The following is a 14,583-nucleotide window of genomic DNA, read 5'->3' as shown; positions in this document are numbered from 1 at the left end:
GTGTCTGCAAGAGTGGATGAGACTTCTTGGGGCGAAAAATGGAACACCGTGCCGTAGGAGCAGGACATTTGGCTCGGGGCGCTAGGGTGTAGCTGTGGCGCCTCCACCTGGGGAGGCGAGGGAGGCTCGTTCGCGCCGCCTCCCTCTCCCAGTGCACCCCACGCCGTCCCTTTGCGCGGGTCTACATGATGGCCATTCCACATCCCGTGCTCCACAAGTACACCTGAAGGCCGTCATATGTCTCGTGCTGCGCAAGTATGGTTGCCGGCCATTGTATGTCCTGTGCTGCGCAAGTATGTCCGTCGCCCGGCTGGAGGATGTCGGCGCCGGGCCGGGGCTGGGAAACCTCCACCTGGGGAGGCGAGGGAGGCTCGTTCGCGCCGCCTCCCTCTCCCAGGCCCAGCCCACCCTGCACCAATTTTTCAGCGGAGGTATTTGCGATGGCCGGACCAGGAGATACGAGGGAGGGGGTCATCTGCATTCGCCCCCTCCCTACTCGTGGCCCGGGGGACGCCGCCCCAGGAAGAAGAGGATGGGGAAGGCCATTTCATGCCGGGCCCGCGGTGCCTCCTGGACATCCCACCGGCGACCTCTTCGATCGACGGCTGTCAGCAGGACCCCGCCCCACACGTGCTGCGTGTTTCACCTTCCGGATGGGCGTGACCGGTGACCTGCTGCATTTTGGGAACTTCTGGAGTGGGTGTAATATGTATTGTATTGCTCCTATTAATACGGTGTTACTTTACTGGAATTAAATCTTAAATTATATAACAGAGACTTGGTTTCCTTGAATCCTTTTACTACGAGAACCTCGCTACAGTGGGGGTAGGTATTTATGCCTGGGTAATGGGGGGGTGGGGTGTCCACAAGAACAGTCTTCCTGAACGGGGGGTTGTCTATGCAGGCCTGTAATTGCTTTTGTTCACAGAGTGGGGGGGGCAACAGAGAGTAATCAGTCCCATTGCACTCGAAGTTTGAGTTCATTAATGGAATGTATACTAATCTGTCCGAAACTATTCTGTGTGTCGTTCCTGTGTGTTATCCGAAAGGGTGGCTTTTGTGTTTGGGAACAGTAGCGGTAGTACGGGGTTCGTTACCGGGTAACTTAGAGCTTGATTGGGTTTCCCGTTTTAGCGTTGTTCGAGCTATGAGAACTCAAACATGTCGCTGAAATCTGTCTGGCGAAATCTGTGCCATCGGGCGTAATCAAACGTGGTGGTTCTATCTGGCCTGTCCGTGTCAGTCTGATTCATCTTTGTCTCCCGCCTTTTCCCTTTCTGCCGGCCTGTTATTTCTGTCGGCCCTCTGCTCTTACCCGTGTTCAGTAAAGTCGGGCATTGGGCTTTCCAGTGCCCGGAATATTTACAAAAAGCACATTGATTTTGTCCTAAGTCTGTTCGTCCTGCGCGTAATGTCGGGGGATTACGTTCGGGTCGTCGTGTCTTGGGGTTGTCCTGTCGGTACATCCCTTTACACCGTTCCCTTCCTGTGTTTACTCCTTGGAACCGTGTCGCCGCTATCCCTTCCTTTTGCCTATCAGGTGCTTGGAAGGCTGTCTGTCGCATTTCTTTACCTACTCTGACTTCGTCTCTTTCTTTTCGTTGCATTGCTTCTTTGCGCCACATACCGAGACTGTCGAGCATAATAGGCGTTGTCTTACTACTACAAAGGGCTATTTCTAACGTTTCTATTTTATCAAGGTCGAAGGATCCTATCAGTGGCCACTGTTTCTCTTGATTTTCTTTGGTATACTTGTGCCATAGCTTACTATAAGCTATGGTAACTAATCCATACTTTGTGAACATGTCTTTATTAGGGGTGCCTTCCAGCGGAGCTAGATGGTCCACCTCTAATAAACGGTCCGGGTTGAACCAGCTACCAATCAGTGAGGAGAAGATAGACATGACGGACCACAATGGGGACAAAAGTCAGCACTGCCTATCTTATCACTGCGTGCAAAGACTAGACAGAATATTTCTATTCTACGTTGTTTGCAGGCAGTGAATACCTCATGAACCAATTTCAAACAGTCAACGTTCGGTCAATCAAACAATGAGTGGGGAGAATAAGTAGGCCCGCAAAGGTCTGCGTCACCTACCCTTTCACTATCTGCAAAGAGGGAATCTGTTCTTTCCTGTTTGCAGACAGAGAATCTCCAGGAAACAATCCGCGAACAGTAGTTCGGGTTCAATCAATTAATCAGTGTGGGAGAGGGGAATCTCCCGAAAACAATCCACGAACCGTAGTTCGGGTTCAAACAATCAATCAGTGGGGGAGAAAGATAGGCACAACGGCTGCGTTACCTATCCTTCACTGCTTGCAAAGAGAGAGCCGGTTGTTTCTCCGTTTGCAGACAGCGAATCTCCAAACAAATCAACAAAGAGTAATACTAGTATTTTCCAAACAATCAAACAATCATTTCGCAATTTGTCGTGTTTACACGACCTTACCCGGACCGCATGGTCAGTTTCTTGTCTTCCAAATCCAGCGCCCGATCGTCCTCTTTTCTTCGTATTCCTCGTGGCACTCCTGATGGTTCCCAGTCAGGACCGTAGATCACTCGAGAGAGGTCTGTTCGGAACCAGTGAAGTTCGGATGATCGGCTGCCAGACGAGGGTCTATTGGGCAGGAGCTCTCCCGATCGTTGAAGTCGTTCACTCTGTCGTCAGGACCTCTCCCACTGGATCCACGTGTCGCTGATGGGCCCCACATTTGGGACGCCAATTGTTGAAAAAGGTACAGGCAGAAGACCTTTTCCGAAGTTGCCCGGCGTTAGCCGCCTCTATACCCACTCAAATTTATCAAACAAAGAGGCAGGCGCTGGAGACTGGAAGGCAGGAAACAGAAGTTTTATTCTCTCCGGAGGAGAAACACATCAGTTCGGACAGCAAGTATCATCACGAGGTGCTCTACCCGCATCTCTGAGGCCTGGCCTCTTATACACAGGTTTACGAACTTTATTGCATGTAACACATTCTTGTAATGCTTTGAAGTATGAAAGGACATCCTCGGAATCTCCCCTTCAGGCCCGTTCCCACACACATTTACAGTTGAAGTCCCCACCCTGGTCACAACAGGTGATGATTATCGCGCAGCTGGACATTCCGCCGATTCACGGAATGTGTGGGGTTGATCGGATCTCATAGGGTGGGGGCTTTGATCAATTCGAGGGTCCTTCAATGGGGGAGGCTTCCTACTGTACGGGGGGGCAATAAACAGTATCCGCAGGGCCAGGTGGTGGCCTGGGAACGAGGAAGACAAATGGGCACACAGGAAAAGGTGGTTTGTATCAAAGGACCTGGGACTATGAAAGGGATGAAGGGAGGTGTCGCGCTGGGAACAGGATAGGATTCCGAGGCAGAGCCGCGCAGATGGGGAGGGTTTATGGCCCATGCATGAGAAAGCGGGGGTGACCAGTGCGTGGGGGTGCTTGTGAAGGCGAAGAGCCGTGCTGGGGGTCAGTGGCGTGCAGAGGGTGGTTCTGACCGAGGTACCAAAAATGGCGGGTGTGCACGACAAAAAGTGTGGCATCGGGAGAGAAGGCAAGATGGCGCAGATAATGTTTACTAAACCGTATTAATTTTCCACAATCTGTTTCACCTTCTTGAGCATCACAGGGCTCCCTTGTCCCTTCTCAGAGAGACCGGCTGCAAAAGGCTTACTTCTAAGTGGCCTCCTGGCTGAAAGCAGGTGGAGACAGAGCATAGCTGGAACTTCAGAGCTGACCACCACACCCAGCAGCCCAGCAGAGGAAACAAAGAAACACTCAGGAGTATTACTTGACAAGGTTTAAGAAATAACACAGATTTTAAAGGGTTTTTGCTCTTTAAAATTCGGTGTTTGTGTATGATGTGTTGGTGCATATGTGCTCTATAGGAATGCCAGGTATGTCTGCCTATGTGTTTAACTACACTAATAATCATAATGTGCATAGCATGCAAAACAAACTGATTTTTGGCACTTAGTAATACATGTTTATTTTTATTCCTACCATCTGAATCTTTTTAGCAATCTTAGATCAAAAAAGATTTGCTTAGTTGAAACCCGTTGGGACGTGAATGTTCCCTGAATGGGAAGCGTGTGTGTAGCCCTACCCTCAGTGCATGACTGCATGTGACACTGGAATTGTGACTCATATGTCTCCAGTCCCTCGGTTCACGGGATAGAGGCCTCTAAGACTGAATTTACAAGTGTAAAGTTACAACTAGTATCTCTTCGCACATAGGTAGAGATCTCGGACACAGCGGCTGAGATCTCCCTATGGGGAAGTATATGCAAAATTGTTAACCTTATTATTCTTTTTAAAAAAATTAAACTCTTTTAATATGTAAGGTGAATGTAAAATAACTACAATGTTTATTATTAACATAGAACTAATAAAGTAAAATGGGAGCACATGAACTAATTAAATGTAATGTGTATTGAATTATTAATTTAAATATATTTATTTAGTTCAAAATTAATATTTCTTAAAGACTAATTTTATCAACACTGACAGACAGAAGCATTTTTATTTAATGTGTTTTACATTTTGCTAAAAGTTAAGGGTTGAATGAATGTAAATTTATTTTCATTTTAATTAATTTTAAATAATAATATATAATAATGATATATTTTTTTTAACAATTGTCACTGTGTAGTTAGGTCAGATTTTACATAGGAAGAGCATTTTTAGTTTCACTAATAACTTTGGTGCCATTTTATGAATCTTCACAAAACAATCCAAAGAAAGGTCATTCACCTCAGCTCCGTCCTGGAAAGTTTTTGGGGATCCATCAAGCGAAACACATTTTCAACATGCAATTTCCTATAGGAATTTTAAACATGGATGCAGAAAAAATTGCAGAATAGAATTTCACCAAATTTGGCAGCAATCTAGATCTTTGCTCAGAAAGCAGACTTTTTGTGATTTCGTGTAAATCTGTTCAGCCATTTTGGAGAACTTATGGTTAAAAAACAATAGAGATATCTGGACAGATGGTCCTGCAAGGATTTGGTATCATTGTGAGTAAAAAAGATAGAGCATTCTATTTGGCCGAGGGGGCATTTTCTTCTGTCGGACAACTTAGTGCAGAAACTCAGAAAAGATGCGTTCTTTCAGGGAAAATGTGTTGTGAAAGCAGTTGCTAAGTAGCCACCGCCTTTCAAAAAGTATCAGTGCTGGGGAATAGAGAAATACCTTTTCTTTAAGGACGAGAACCCTTACTCACCCAAAGGTGATATGACATGCTTCATCACAGGGCTCCCTCCTCACACCAGGGCCGCAAGGTCCTGGGTGTGGGCTACAACTCTTCAAACAAAAGTGTATATGAAGAGGAGCTGAGGTGTTTTCAGTCAGGGAGATTGAGGAAGTTGGTGAGTGCAGGAGAGGGCAAATAAAGTGAAGGGATATTAAAAGTGTCTCTAGGGAACAAAACAACTTTATTCAATGATACCCTAGTACAGGATTAAAAGTAAAGAGGACTAGGCCTTATCAACAAATATACCCCTATTAGAGGTCAACATGTTTCTGCCCTAGCTCGACTCCAACTGGAGTACATGGGCATTCCTCAGGACAAAAAAGAGGACTAGTCACTCTGCAAAAGTCAAAATAATAAAACAAAAAACAAAATAGCACAACTCAGATGATACTGGCTGTCAAAGATTTGTAGCCTGTATATTTGGCGGGTGATGAATACACTGTCTTATCTGGTAGGAGGAATTCTATTACCTCTCTTCAGCCATGGGGGACCCCACGTAAAGCTCAACCGTGGAGCGGTCCGAGTGATTCTCTATATAGAGCGTCTCTTGTCGCATGATGACAAGGCGGCAGATTGTGATTGTCAGACTGATAGACTGTTACGATGTATACAGGCGATGCCTCCACCTTGTTCACTAGATCAATCTAACCTAATGATCACGTAGCTAGGAGGCTCTAGTATGTCGAGAATTGGTGCAGATGAGTCGTTTAACCAGGTTTGAGTCAGCTAACAGTAACTTGCGTCCCACCATGCACTGCTTACGATCTGAAGTGGTTTATCACTCATGATATGTTCAGTGACATAATCAATGACATCACTGAGATCTCAAATTACATTATTGATGACAGATCTTCACAAAGAGGCCACTCCCTCAAGACAGCCAAGCCCCATTAGATGGCAAAGTCCCTGTCACCCTGTGGACAACTCTTCTTAGAGAGTTCAGTTCCTCCAGACTCCCCAACCCAATTACGTGGCTAAGCCCCTACTATACAAAGCCGCAGGCTTTCTCCTGGGCATATGTATAGCGTCAGTGTCGGACAGATCTGTTGAGTAGTCATAGGGATTGTGCAAGAATGGGTGGCGTGTTTTCTAAACAAATTAGCATTGGAGAAAGTCATTAGGTACAGTAAATAGTAATGACATTCACCCTACTTCCTGACCCTAAAGTAAGGTAGGGTGCTATACACCGTACTTGGTATGAAAACGCAGGGTATGGAAATGTATATGCATTGTGAATACTATGCAGTTAGGCGCATATTGACGTCAGGAATAATTTATGCTGGGGTGAATTTATCTAGCTAAGCATTCATACATTACGCACCCCCCTAGATATAAATTGAAACACCCATAACTTTATTTCTGTGCATCAGATCTTTGTAATTCGCACCAATGATTCTACTCTTGCCTGATTTTTCTGGTGAGGTTTGACTCCCAGCGTTGGCTCAACATCCTGTGATTTTTATTAAATCATTCAGGGGCAGATTCACTATAATTTTGCATCGGGGTTGCATAATTTTTGTGGCGCAGCCCCGACGCAAATTCATTTTTCGCATTCACTAAGCCATGCAAAGCCACTTTTTGCATAGCGCTGCCTTGTTTCACTTTACATTGGGAAGGCGTTCCATGGGCGGGGTATGGGCGTACTCCTGCCTCCACCCACGGATTGTGGCACTAAAGCTAGTAAACCCGGAATTCACCAAAATGCTATCAATCAATCAATCAAACAAATGGAAAGTGCGCTACATACCCGTGAGGGTCACAAAGCGCTGGGGTGTGGAGGGGGGGGGGGCGGGGGCGGCTGCTACTGATCGAAAAGTCAGGTCTTGAGGAGTCTTCTGAAGGCCAGCAGGTCCTGGGTCTGTCGTAGGCCGGTAGGGAGAGGGTTCCAGGTCTTGGCGGCGAGGTAGGAGGAGGATCTGCCGCCACCAGTGGTTTTCCGGATGCGTGGAACTGTGGCGAGCGCGAGGTTGACGGAGCGGAGGATGCGGGTGGGGGTGTAGAAGCTGAGTCGGCCATTGAGGTATGCTGGTCCGGCGCTGTGTAGGGCTTTGTGTACGTGGATGAGGAGTTTGAAGGTGATCCTCTTGTTGACGGGGAGCCAATGCAGGCCTCTGAGGAGGGATGTGATGTGGCTGCGTCGGGGGGCATCGAGGATCAGTCGTGCCGAGGTGTTCTGGATGCGTTGTAGCCGTCTCAGGAGCTTGGTTGTTGTTCCTGGGTAGAGGGTGTTCCCGTAGTCCAGTCTGCTGGTGACGAGGGCCTGGGTGATGGTTTTTCTCGTGTCGGAGGGGATTCATTTGAAGATCCTGCGGAGCATTCGGAGGGTGTTGAAGCAGGAAGCGGAGACGGCGTTGACCCGCTTGGTCATTGATAGGGAGGAGTCGAGGATGACCCCCTGGTTGCGTGCGTGGTCAGTGGTTCTGGGGCTGTTCCTAGCGAAGTTAGCCACCAGGAGTCGTCCCAGGCTGAGGGGGTGGGACCGAGGATGAGGACCTCCGTCTTGTCTTAATTCAGCTTCAGCCTGCTGTCCTTCATCCATTCGGTGACGGCCTTCATTCCTCTGTGGAGGTTGGCTTTGGCGGTGTGGGGGTCTTCGGTGAAGGAGATGATCAGCTGGGTGTCATCGGCGTAGGAGATGATGTTGAGGCTGTGCTGTCGGGCGACGTTGGTGAGTGGTGCCATGTAGATATTGAACAAGAAGGGGATGCCAGTACTGATACAAATAACCATTTAACAATTTAAGGCACTCAACCTGAAGTAAAATTCGAGGCTTGGAGCTGATTAGTAGCTTTTATTATTTTACTTAGTGTTATCAAAAAACAGTTAGTTCAAAAATAAACAATATTACATGCTAGGTACAAAAATGTGGGGAGGAAAGGTCTATCATTATATCAGGCATATCACAAACATACAACATCCAATCATTCAGGGACAATGGGAAACATGAAAACTCATGTATTACAGTGAACAGTATTTACAGTGAACAGACGAACACAAAGATGCTGGAACAGGCCACAGTCTGCAAAGTATTCTAAAGAGTTTGGTTTTGAAATTATTTACATAAACTGTACATTCCTAACGAAGGTTCAAGTAGTCACAATTTTTGATAGAATCAAGCAGAAGAATGAACAAGGTAATGTACAACTAAGGGTGATAAGCAGCAAAACAATTCAAATAAACTTGTCACCCAGGCAGACTTAAAGGTGGTAGAGGGCCTACGCGTTTCGAATCCTACAGATGTACGAGGATTCTCATCAGGGCCTTTGATTCTAGAGAAAGGAAAAAAGAAATTGTAAGATCAAAGATTTTACCACATGTGCATTAAATGGATCAACATCAGAATCTAGACTCAGTCCACACCCTCTCCTACACAGCTTACCAAGACAAGGTGTTAGTACATCCAAATATAATTTTTCACAGCATCATGGCTGGGGGGGCTTTTTGTACCTGAAATGTCCGAAGCAGACATTAATTACATAACGGACTTGAATACAAGTGGCAGAGAGATGGCAAAACTGGGACAAGAGCTTTCAATGTTACCTGCTGTGGTATACACAGATGATGCTTTACCAGGGACGAGATCGCTTGGAAAGGCAGAAGGAATCCCTGAAAGGTGGTGAACATACAAGACTTTAGGGTGGGTTTGTTACAACTGTTACAAAAACAGGTTGTCAAGAGGTTGCAATTCGCCTTACCTAATTTTCTAAAATCTATATTTTAAGTCGCTGTCGCTGTATTTTAAGTCGCTGTCGCTATATTTTAAAACGCTGTCGCCATAGGGGTGGAAGTGGAGTTCAGTCTGAGACCTACGAAACAGGAGTGGGCAAAGTTTTTTGTTACAAGCAATCGCCTCGAAGATTAAGCGTGGTAGACAACGGCTTTAGCATGGCAGGCAACGGCTTTTCAATTATCTTACCAGAAGCGTTGAATCCCCAGTTCAGCAATTTGAATTGGCCAACACTAGAGTTTAATAAACCTATGAGAAAAAGCCGGCAAGGCGCTTATCAGTATGGTTGAAAATAGAGTCAGCCGTTAGTTGCGTGCTGGTAGAAGAATGCTCAGCGGCTTACCGTGTTTTGATTACGGCGGGCGTGGTCCGCTAAACGCGGCTAGTTGCTTTCAAAAAGTTCCACGATCCTGCAGTGATATAATATGACAGAATGTCAGCAGGCTGTTGGTACCAGATTACAAAGTGCGGTTCTTCGAAAAAACGGTGAGAAGAATTTACCGTCAACGCTGCAATGCACTCTGCGGGGGAGTGATTAATTACTGCGAAAAAAGCAGAAGTTTCGAGATTAGTTCTGCGACCTTAAGCTAAAGCTAGCTGCTAACGCAGAGTAAGCAGTATGGAAATACTCACTTTCGAAGGTTCAAGCAGGGGGCCTTGGCGACAGCGAACGCGAAAAAAACAGTTGCACTCAGGCGGGGGCGCCTAGGCTGACTGAGCTGCCAGAGAGACGCCCTTATGTACTGTACAGGTCATTAATGGGGCCACACCCACCAGGTGTACTGGCCGGTTTCGAAAAAAAGGGGGCAGGAATGAAAACCAGGACCGGAGTGGCTAGTCCATAGTCACTTGCAAAGCTTTATGGTATATACTGATTCCAAAAACATAAAGGAGCAGGATAAGAAAGTCTAAAGCTTGAATATCTCACTTAATTCATTCAAGCCTGACACCGCAGTGTCGAATTTCACTATTAAAAGGGCTTCCCGTTTTGACAAGGCAAGGTTCTGATCGCCACCTCGCGGATTTTTTTCCACTTTGGAGATTACAGTCCACTTCAGGTCACTTACAGAGTGTTGCATACGCGTCCAGTGTAGCACCAGGGGTGCATTTTCAACCCGCTTTTTGATTCTTGATTTGTGCTGCGAGATCTTTTGCCGGATCTCTTGATTGGTTTTGCCTATGTACAGTAGGCGGCACGGGCATATGATACCGTAGACAACAAACTTGCTCTTGCAGTTACTGAACGATTCATGTTTCCGAAAAATTCCGTTGTGCTGAAACAATGAGCCCTCAATCGAGGATTCACAACAGAGGCATGTGCCACACTTGTGATGTCCAAGAATGGGGGGCATCCCCATCATTTGGCGCAACGTAGCAGGTTTAGATGTTGGCATAGCGGCCCGAACTACATAGTTCGCAATGTTGTTTTCCTTTTTGAAGGCAAATAAAGGGATGTCTACTAAGCTGTTATCCAAGTCTTTCACTAGATGCCAGTTTTGTTTTATGACTTTCTTCAGGTGGTTGGCATTGGGGCAATATGTCGTAACACAAACCTGTCTTTTTAATTCAGGTTTGATCTTGCGTTCTAGAGTGGTCTCACGCGGTGTCCATTGTGCTCTCCTCATACAGCTCTTCACGAGTTTTTTAGGGTAACCTCTCTCGCATAATTTAGATGTCAATACCGCTGAGTGTCTTTGAAAGTCCTCTTTAAATGTGCAGTTCCTACGGACTCGCAGGAACTGCCCATACGGGAGGTTCTCTTTTAGGTTCCTAGGATGGTTACTAGAAAACATAAGCGATTTGTTTCTATCCGTGGGCTTGCTGTATAGGGTCGTGGCCAGTTTCCCTTCAGAAGGGAAGACTTCCACGTCTAGAAACGCAATCCTTGTGGTTGAGCTGGAAATGCTGAATTTTATATCAGCAGTTCTATCATTCAACCATTGGTAGAACTGGTCAAGGGTATTGCTGTCACCCGTCCAAGTCATGAAAACATCATCAATAAACCGGAGCCACGCTCCGATGTATTGAATGAAAGGGTTGTTGTGGTAAATATATGCCTCCTCATACATTGCCATAAATAGTACCGCCAATTCAGGCGCAAAGGGGCAGCCCATGGCTACTCCCTTGGTCTGATAGTAGTAGTCGCCATTAAAGCAGAAATAATTCTTCTTTAAGGCGAATGCTGCCAAGTCAACAATGAATTTAGTGGGCACCTGCAGCCATACTGATTAGAGCCACCCCCTTGTAGTTTTCTGATGTAGATATTGAACAGCGTCGAGCTGAGGGATGATCCCTGTGGAACGCCGCAGATGATCTTGTTGGTCTTGGAGCGGAAGGGTGGGAGGCAGATGCTCTGGGTTCTGCCGGAGACGAAGGATGTGGTCCAAGCCAGGGCCTTCTCTTGGATTCAGGCGTCATGGAGGCGTGCTGTTAGGGTGCAGTGGCAGACCGTGTCAGAGGCTGCTGATAGGTCCAGAAGGATGAGGGCGGCTGTTTCTCCTTTGTCCATAAGGATCCTGATGTCGTTGGTGGCGGCGATGAGGGCGGTCTCGGTGCGGTGATTGCTGCGGAAGCCGGACTGGGATGGGTCCAGGATGTTGTTGTCTTCGAGGTAGCGGGTCAGCTATCTGTTGACGATCTTCTCCGTGACTTTTGCCGGAAATGGGAGCAGGGAGATGGGCCGGAAGTTCTTGAGGTCCTTGGGGTCCGCCTTGGGTTTCTTCAGTAGGGCGTTGATCTCGGCGTGCTTCCAGCTTTCCGGGAAGGTTGCTGTCTTGAAGGAAATGTTGATTGTTTTCTGGAGATGGGGTGCGATGGCTGTGCTGGCTTTGTTGAACATGTGGTGAGGGCATTGGTCAGATGAGGATCCGGAGTGCATGGAGTTCATGGTCTTGATGGTGTCTTCGTTACTGACGTTGGATGAGGCGGTCAGGTGACTGGTGCGGGTGGTGGTCGCCGGGGTGGTGGTCTCGGCGGTGGATGTGGGGTTGGCAGTGTTGAAGCTGTCGTGGATGTCGGTGATCTTGCGGTGAAAGAAGGTGGCCAGTGAGTCGCACAGGTCTTGTGATGGTGGAATGACGTTGGTGTTGGAGCTGGGATTGGAGAGTTCTTTCACGATGTTGAAGAGCTCTTTGCTGTTGTGTGCGTTGCTATCTAGGCGGTTCTTGAAGGAGGTCCTCTTGGCAGTCCTGATGAGTTGGTGGTGTCTGCGGTCGTGGAGCCAGCTCTTCTCCAGCTTCCGACATGTGCGCTTGGAGGTCCGGAGGTCTTCGGTGAACCATGTGGCTTTCTTGTTGGTGTGATTGGTGGCGGAGGCCTTGAGTGGGGCGAGGGTGTTGGCGCAGTTGTTGATCCACTGTTTGAGGTTGATGGCGGTGGTGTCGGGGTCGGTGGGGTCGGCGGGTGGTTCCAGGGTGAGGGTGGTGGTCAGTTGGTCCTCGGTGATCTTGCCCCAGCAGCGGCGTGGCATCTGTTGGGTGCGGTGGTGCATGGTGGGTTTCCTGAAGGTGAAATGGATGCATCTGTGGTCTGTCCATTGGTGTGGGGTGGTGTGGTTGAAGGAGACGTGGGGACTTGCGGAGAAGATGGGGTCCAGTGTGTGTCCAGCAGCATGGGTGGGTGTCATCACAAGCTGTTTGAGGCCGAGGTTGGTGAGGTTGTTGGTCAGGGCGGTGGAGTTGGCGTTGTTGTTGTTCACGAGATGAAAGTTCAGGTCCCCGAGGAGGATGTAGTCCGTGGAGGCGAGGGCGTAGGTGCTGATGAGGTCGGCGATGGTGTTGCTGAACTGTGGTCGGTGTCCTGCTGGTCTGTAAATGAGTGATCCTCTGAGGGTGGTGTTGGGGTCGGTGTGGATCTGGAAGTGCATGTGCTCGGCGGTGGTGAGGGTGTTGTCGGTGTTGGTCGAGACTCGGAGGATGTTCTTGTGGACGATGACGATTCCACCTCCCACTCCGTTGGTGCGGTCTCTGTGGGAGATTTTGTAGCCTTCTGGGATGGCTATGGCGATGTCTGGAGCCGAGGTGGTGTTCAGCCAGGTTTCCGTCAGGAAGTCGACGTCAGGGGTGGTTGAGTCTAGGAGATGCCAGAGTTCGATGGCGCGCTTATCGGTGGAGCGGGTGTTGAGGAGGATGCATGGGAGGTGGTGGGGTTCTCTAGTTGATGGTTTGGCTGGCCGGATGCTAGTGAAGCTGCAGTTTTGGCAGGTGAAGGGCTCTTGGGTGTGATTCGGGGTGGCTCGGTAGCAGGTGTGATCTCGTCCGTGGTTGAGTGCGTGGAGGGTGCTGGTATCGTAGTGCAGTCTGGTGTTGTGGTGGCTTCGGGGTCCAGGGGTTCTGGTGCTGGGCGCAGTCCAGACGCGGACGGGCGCAGACAGGCTTGCTTTTGGCGCGCCTTTGGTGCACCAGCGGCGCGGCCGCACAGCGGCTGCCATAAGAAGGAGAGGTGGGAGGAAGGAGCAGCTGGGAGGGGGAAGAGCCAATGGGGGCGGGGGGGCGGGGCCGCAGGGACGCAGCGGTGGGAAGAGGGAACGAGCACAACAACAGGAAGAAAACAAAAAAGCCTAAGTTAAGGCAAGGCAGCAACAGCAAATAAAACAGAGGCAGTACGATCACAATGCAAGAGGTCACAGAAAAAACTGGGGCACAAATACAGCGGTCACAATACAGTAATGGGGGCACAGAATGCGACCAGCAGCTACATACCTAAGGCCCACTGGCCACCAGGGATGAGGCGCAGGTGGTAGCCTGCGGGTGGAGGCAGGCCTCGAACACCCACAGACACGGAGTCAGCAGCGGGAGCGGGGGCACAGGGGCACGGGCACAGTCAGGTGGAGCTGCGCGGCGTGGGGAGCGACCTGCCTGAAGACAGGGTCAAGAGTCGCTCTCACTGCCGCGCAGCGGCCGCCATAGGAAGGGGAGGTGGGAGGGAGGAGCAGCTGGGAGGGGGGAGAGCCAATGGGGGCAGTGGAGTGGGGCCGCAGGGATGCAGCGGCGGGAAGAGGGAACGAGCACAACAACAGGAAGGAAACAAACAAGCCTAAGTTAAGGCAAGATAGCAACAGCAATAAAAACAGAGGTAGTATGTTCACAATGCAAGAGGTCATAGAAAAAAACTGGGGCACAAATACAGTGGTCACAATACAGTAAAGGGGGCACAGAATGCGACCAGCAGCTACATACCTAAGGCCCACTTGCCACCAGGGATGAGGCGCAGGTGGAAGCCTGCGGGTGGAGGCGGGCCTCGAACACCCACAGACACGGAGTCAGCAGCGGGAGCGGGGGCACAGGGGCACAGGGGCACGGGCGCAGTCAGGTGGAGCTGCGCGGCGTGGGGAGCGACCTGCCTGTAGACAGAGTCAACTACACATTTCCTAATGAAATGTAACGAGGAGAAATAGGAATATACCTCTATGGATTGCTTTTCTGCAGGACGGTGCCCCATTCCTGCGCAAACACTACCCTGCCTGTAACGCAGGCTTCCATGCACCATGGTGCAAGGGTGCCTGCATTTGCACTAGGCAGCCAGTGCAGGGAGAGAGCTGATGGGCACCATATCTTAGTAAATATAGCGCTTTGCAGCTCCCTCCCATTCACACAATGCTGCGCAGCAACTACTTCT

Source organism: Lissotriton vulgaris, chromosome 9, assembly GCF_964263255.1.
Source record: "Lissotriton vulgaris chromosome 9, aLisVul1.2, whole genome shotgun sequence".
NCBI lineage: Eukaryota > Metazoa > Chordata > Amphibia > Caudata > Salamandridae > Lissotriton > Lissotriton vulgaris.
Note: the sequence above shows the minus strand (reverse complement) of the source record.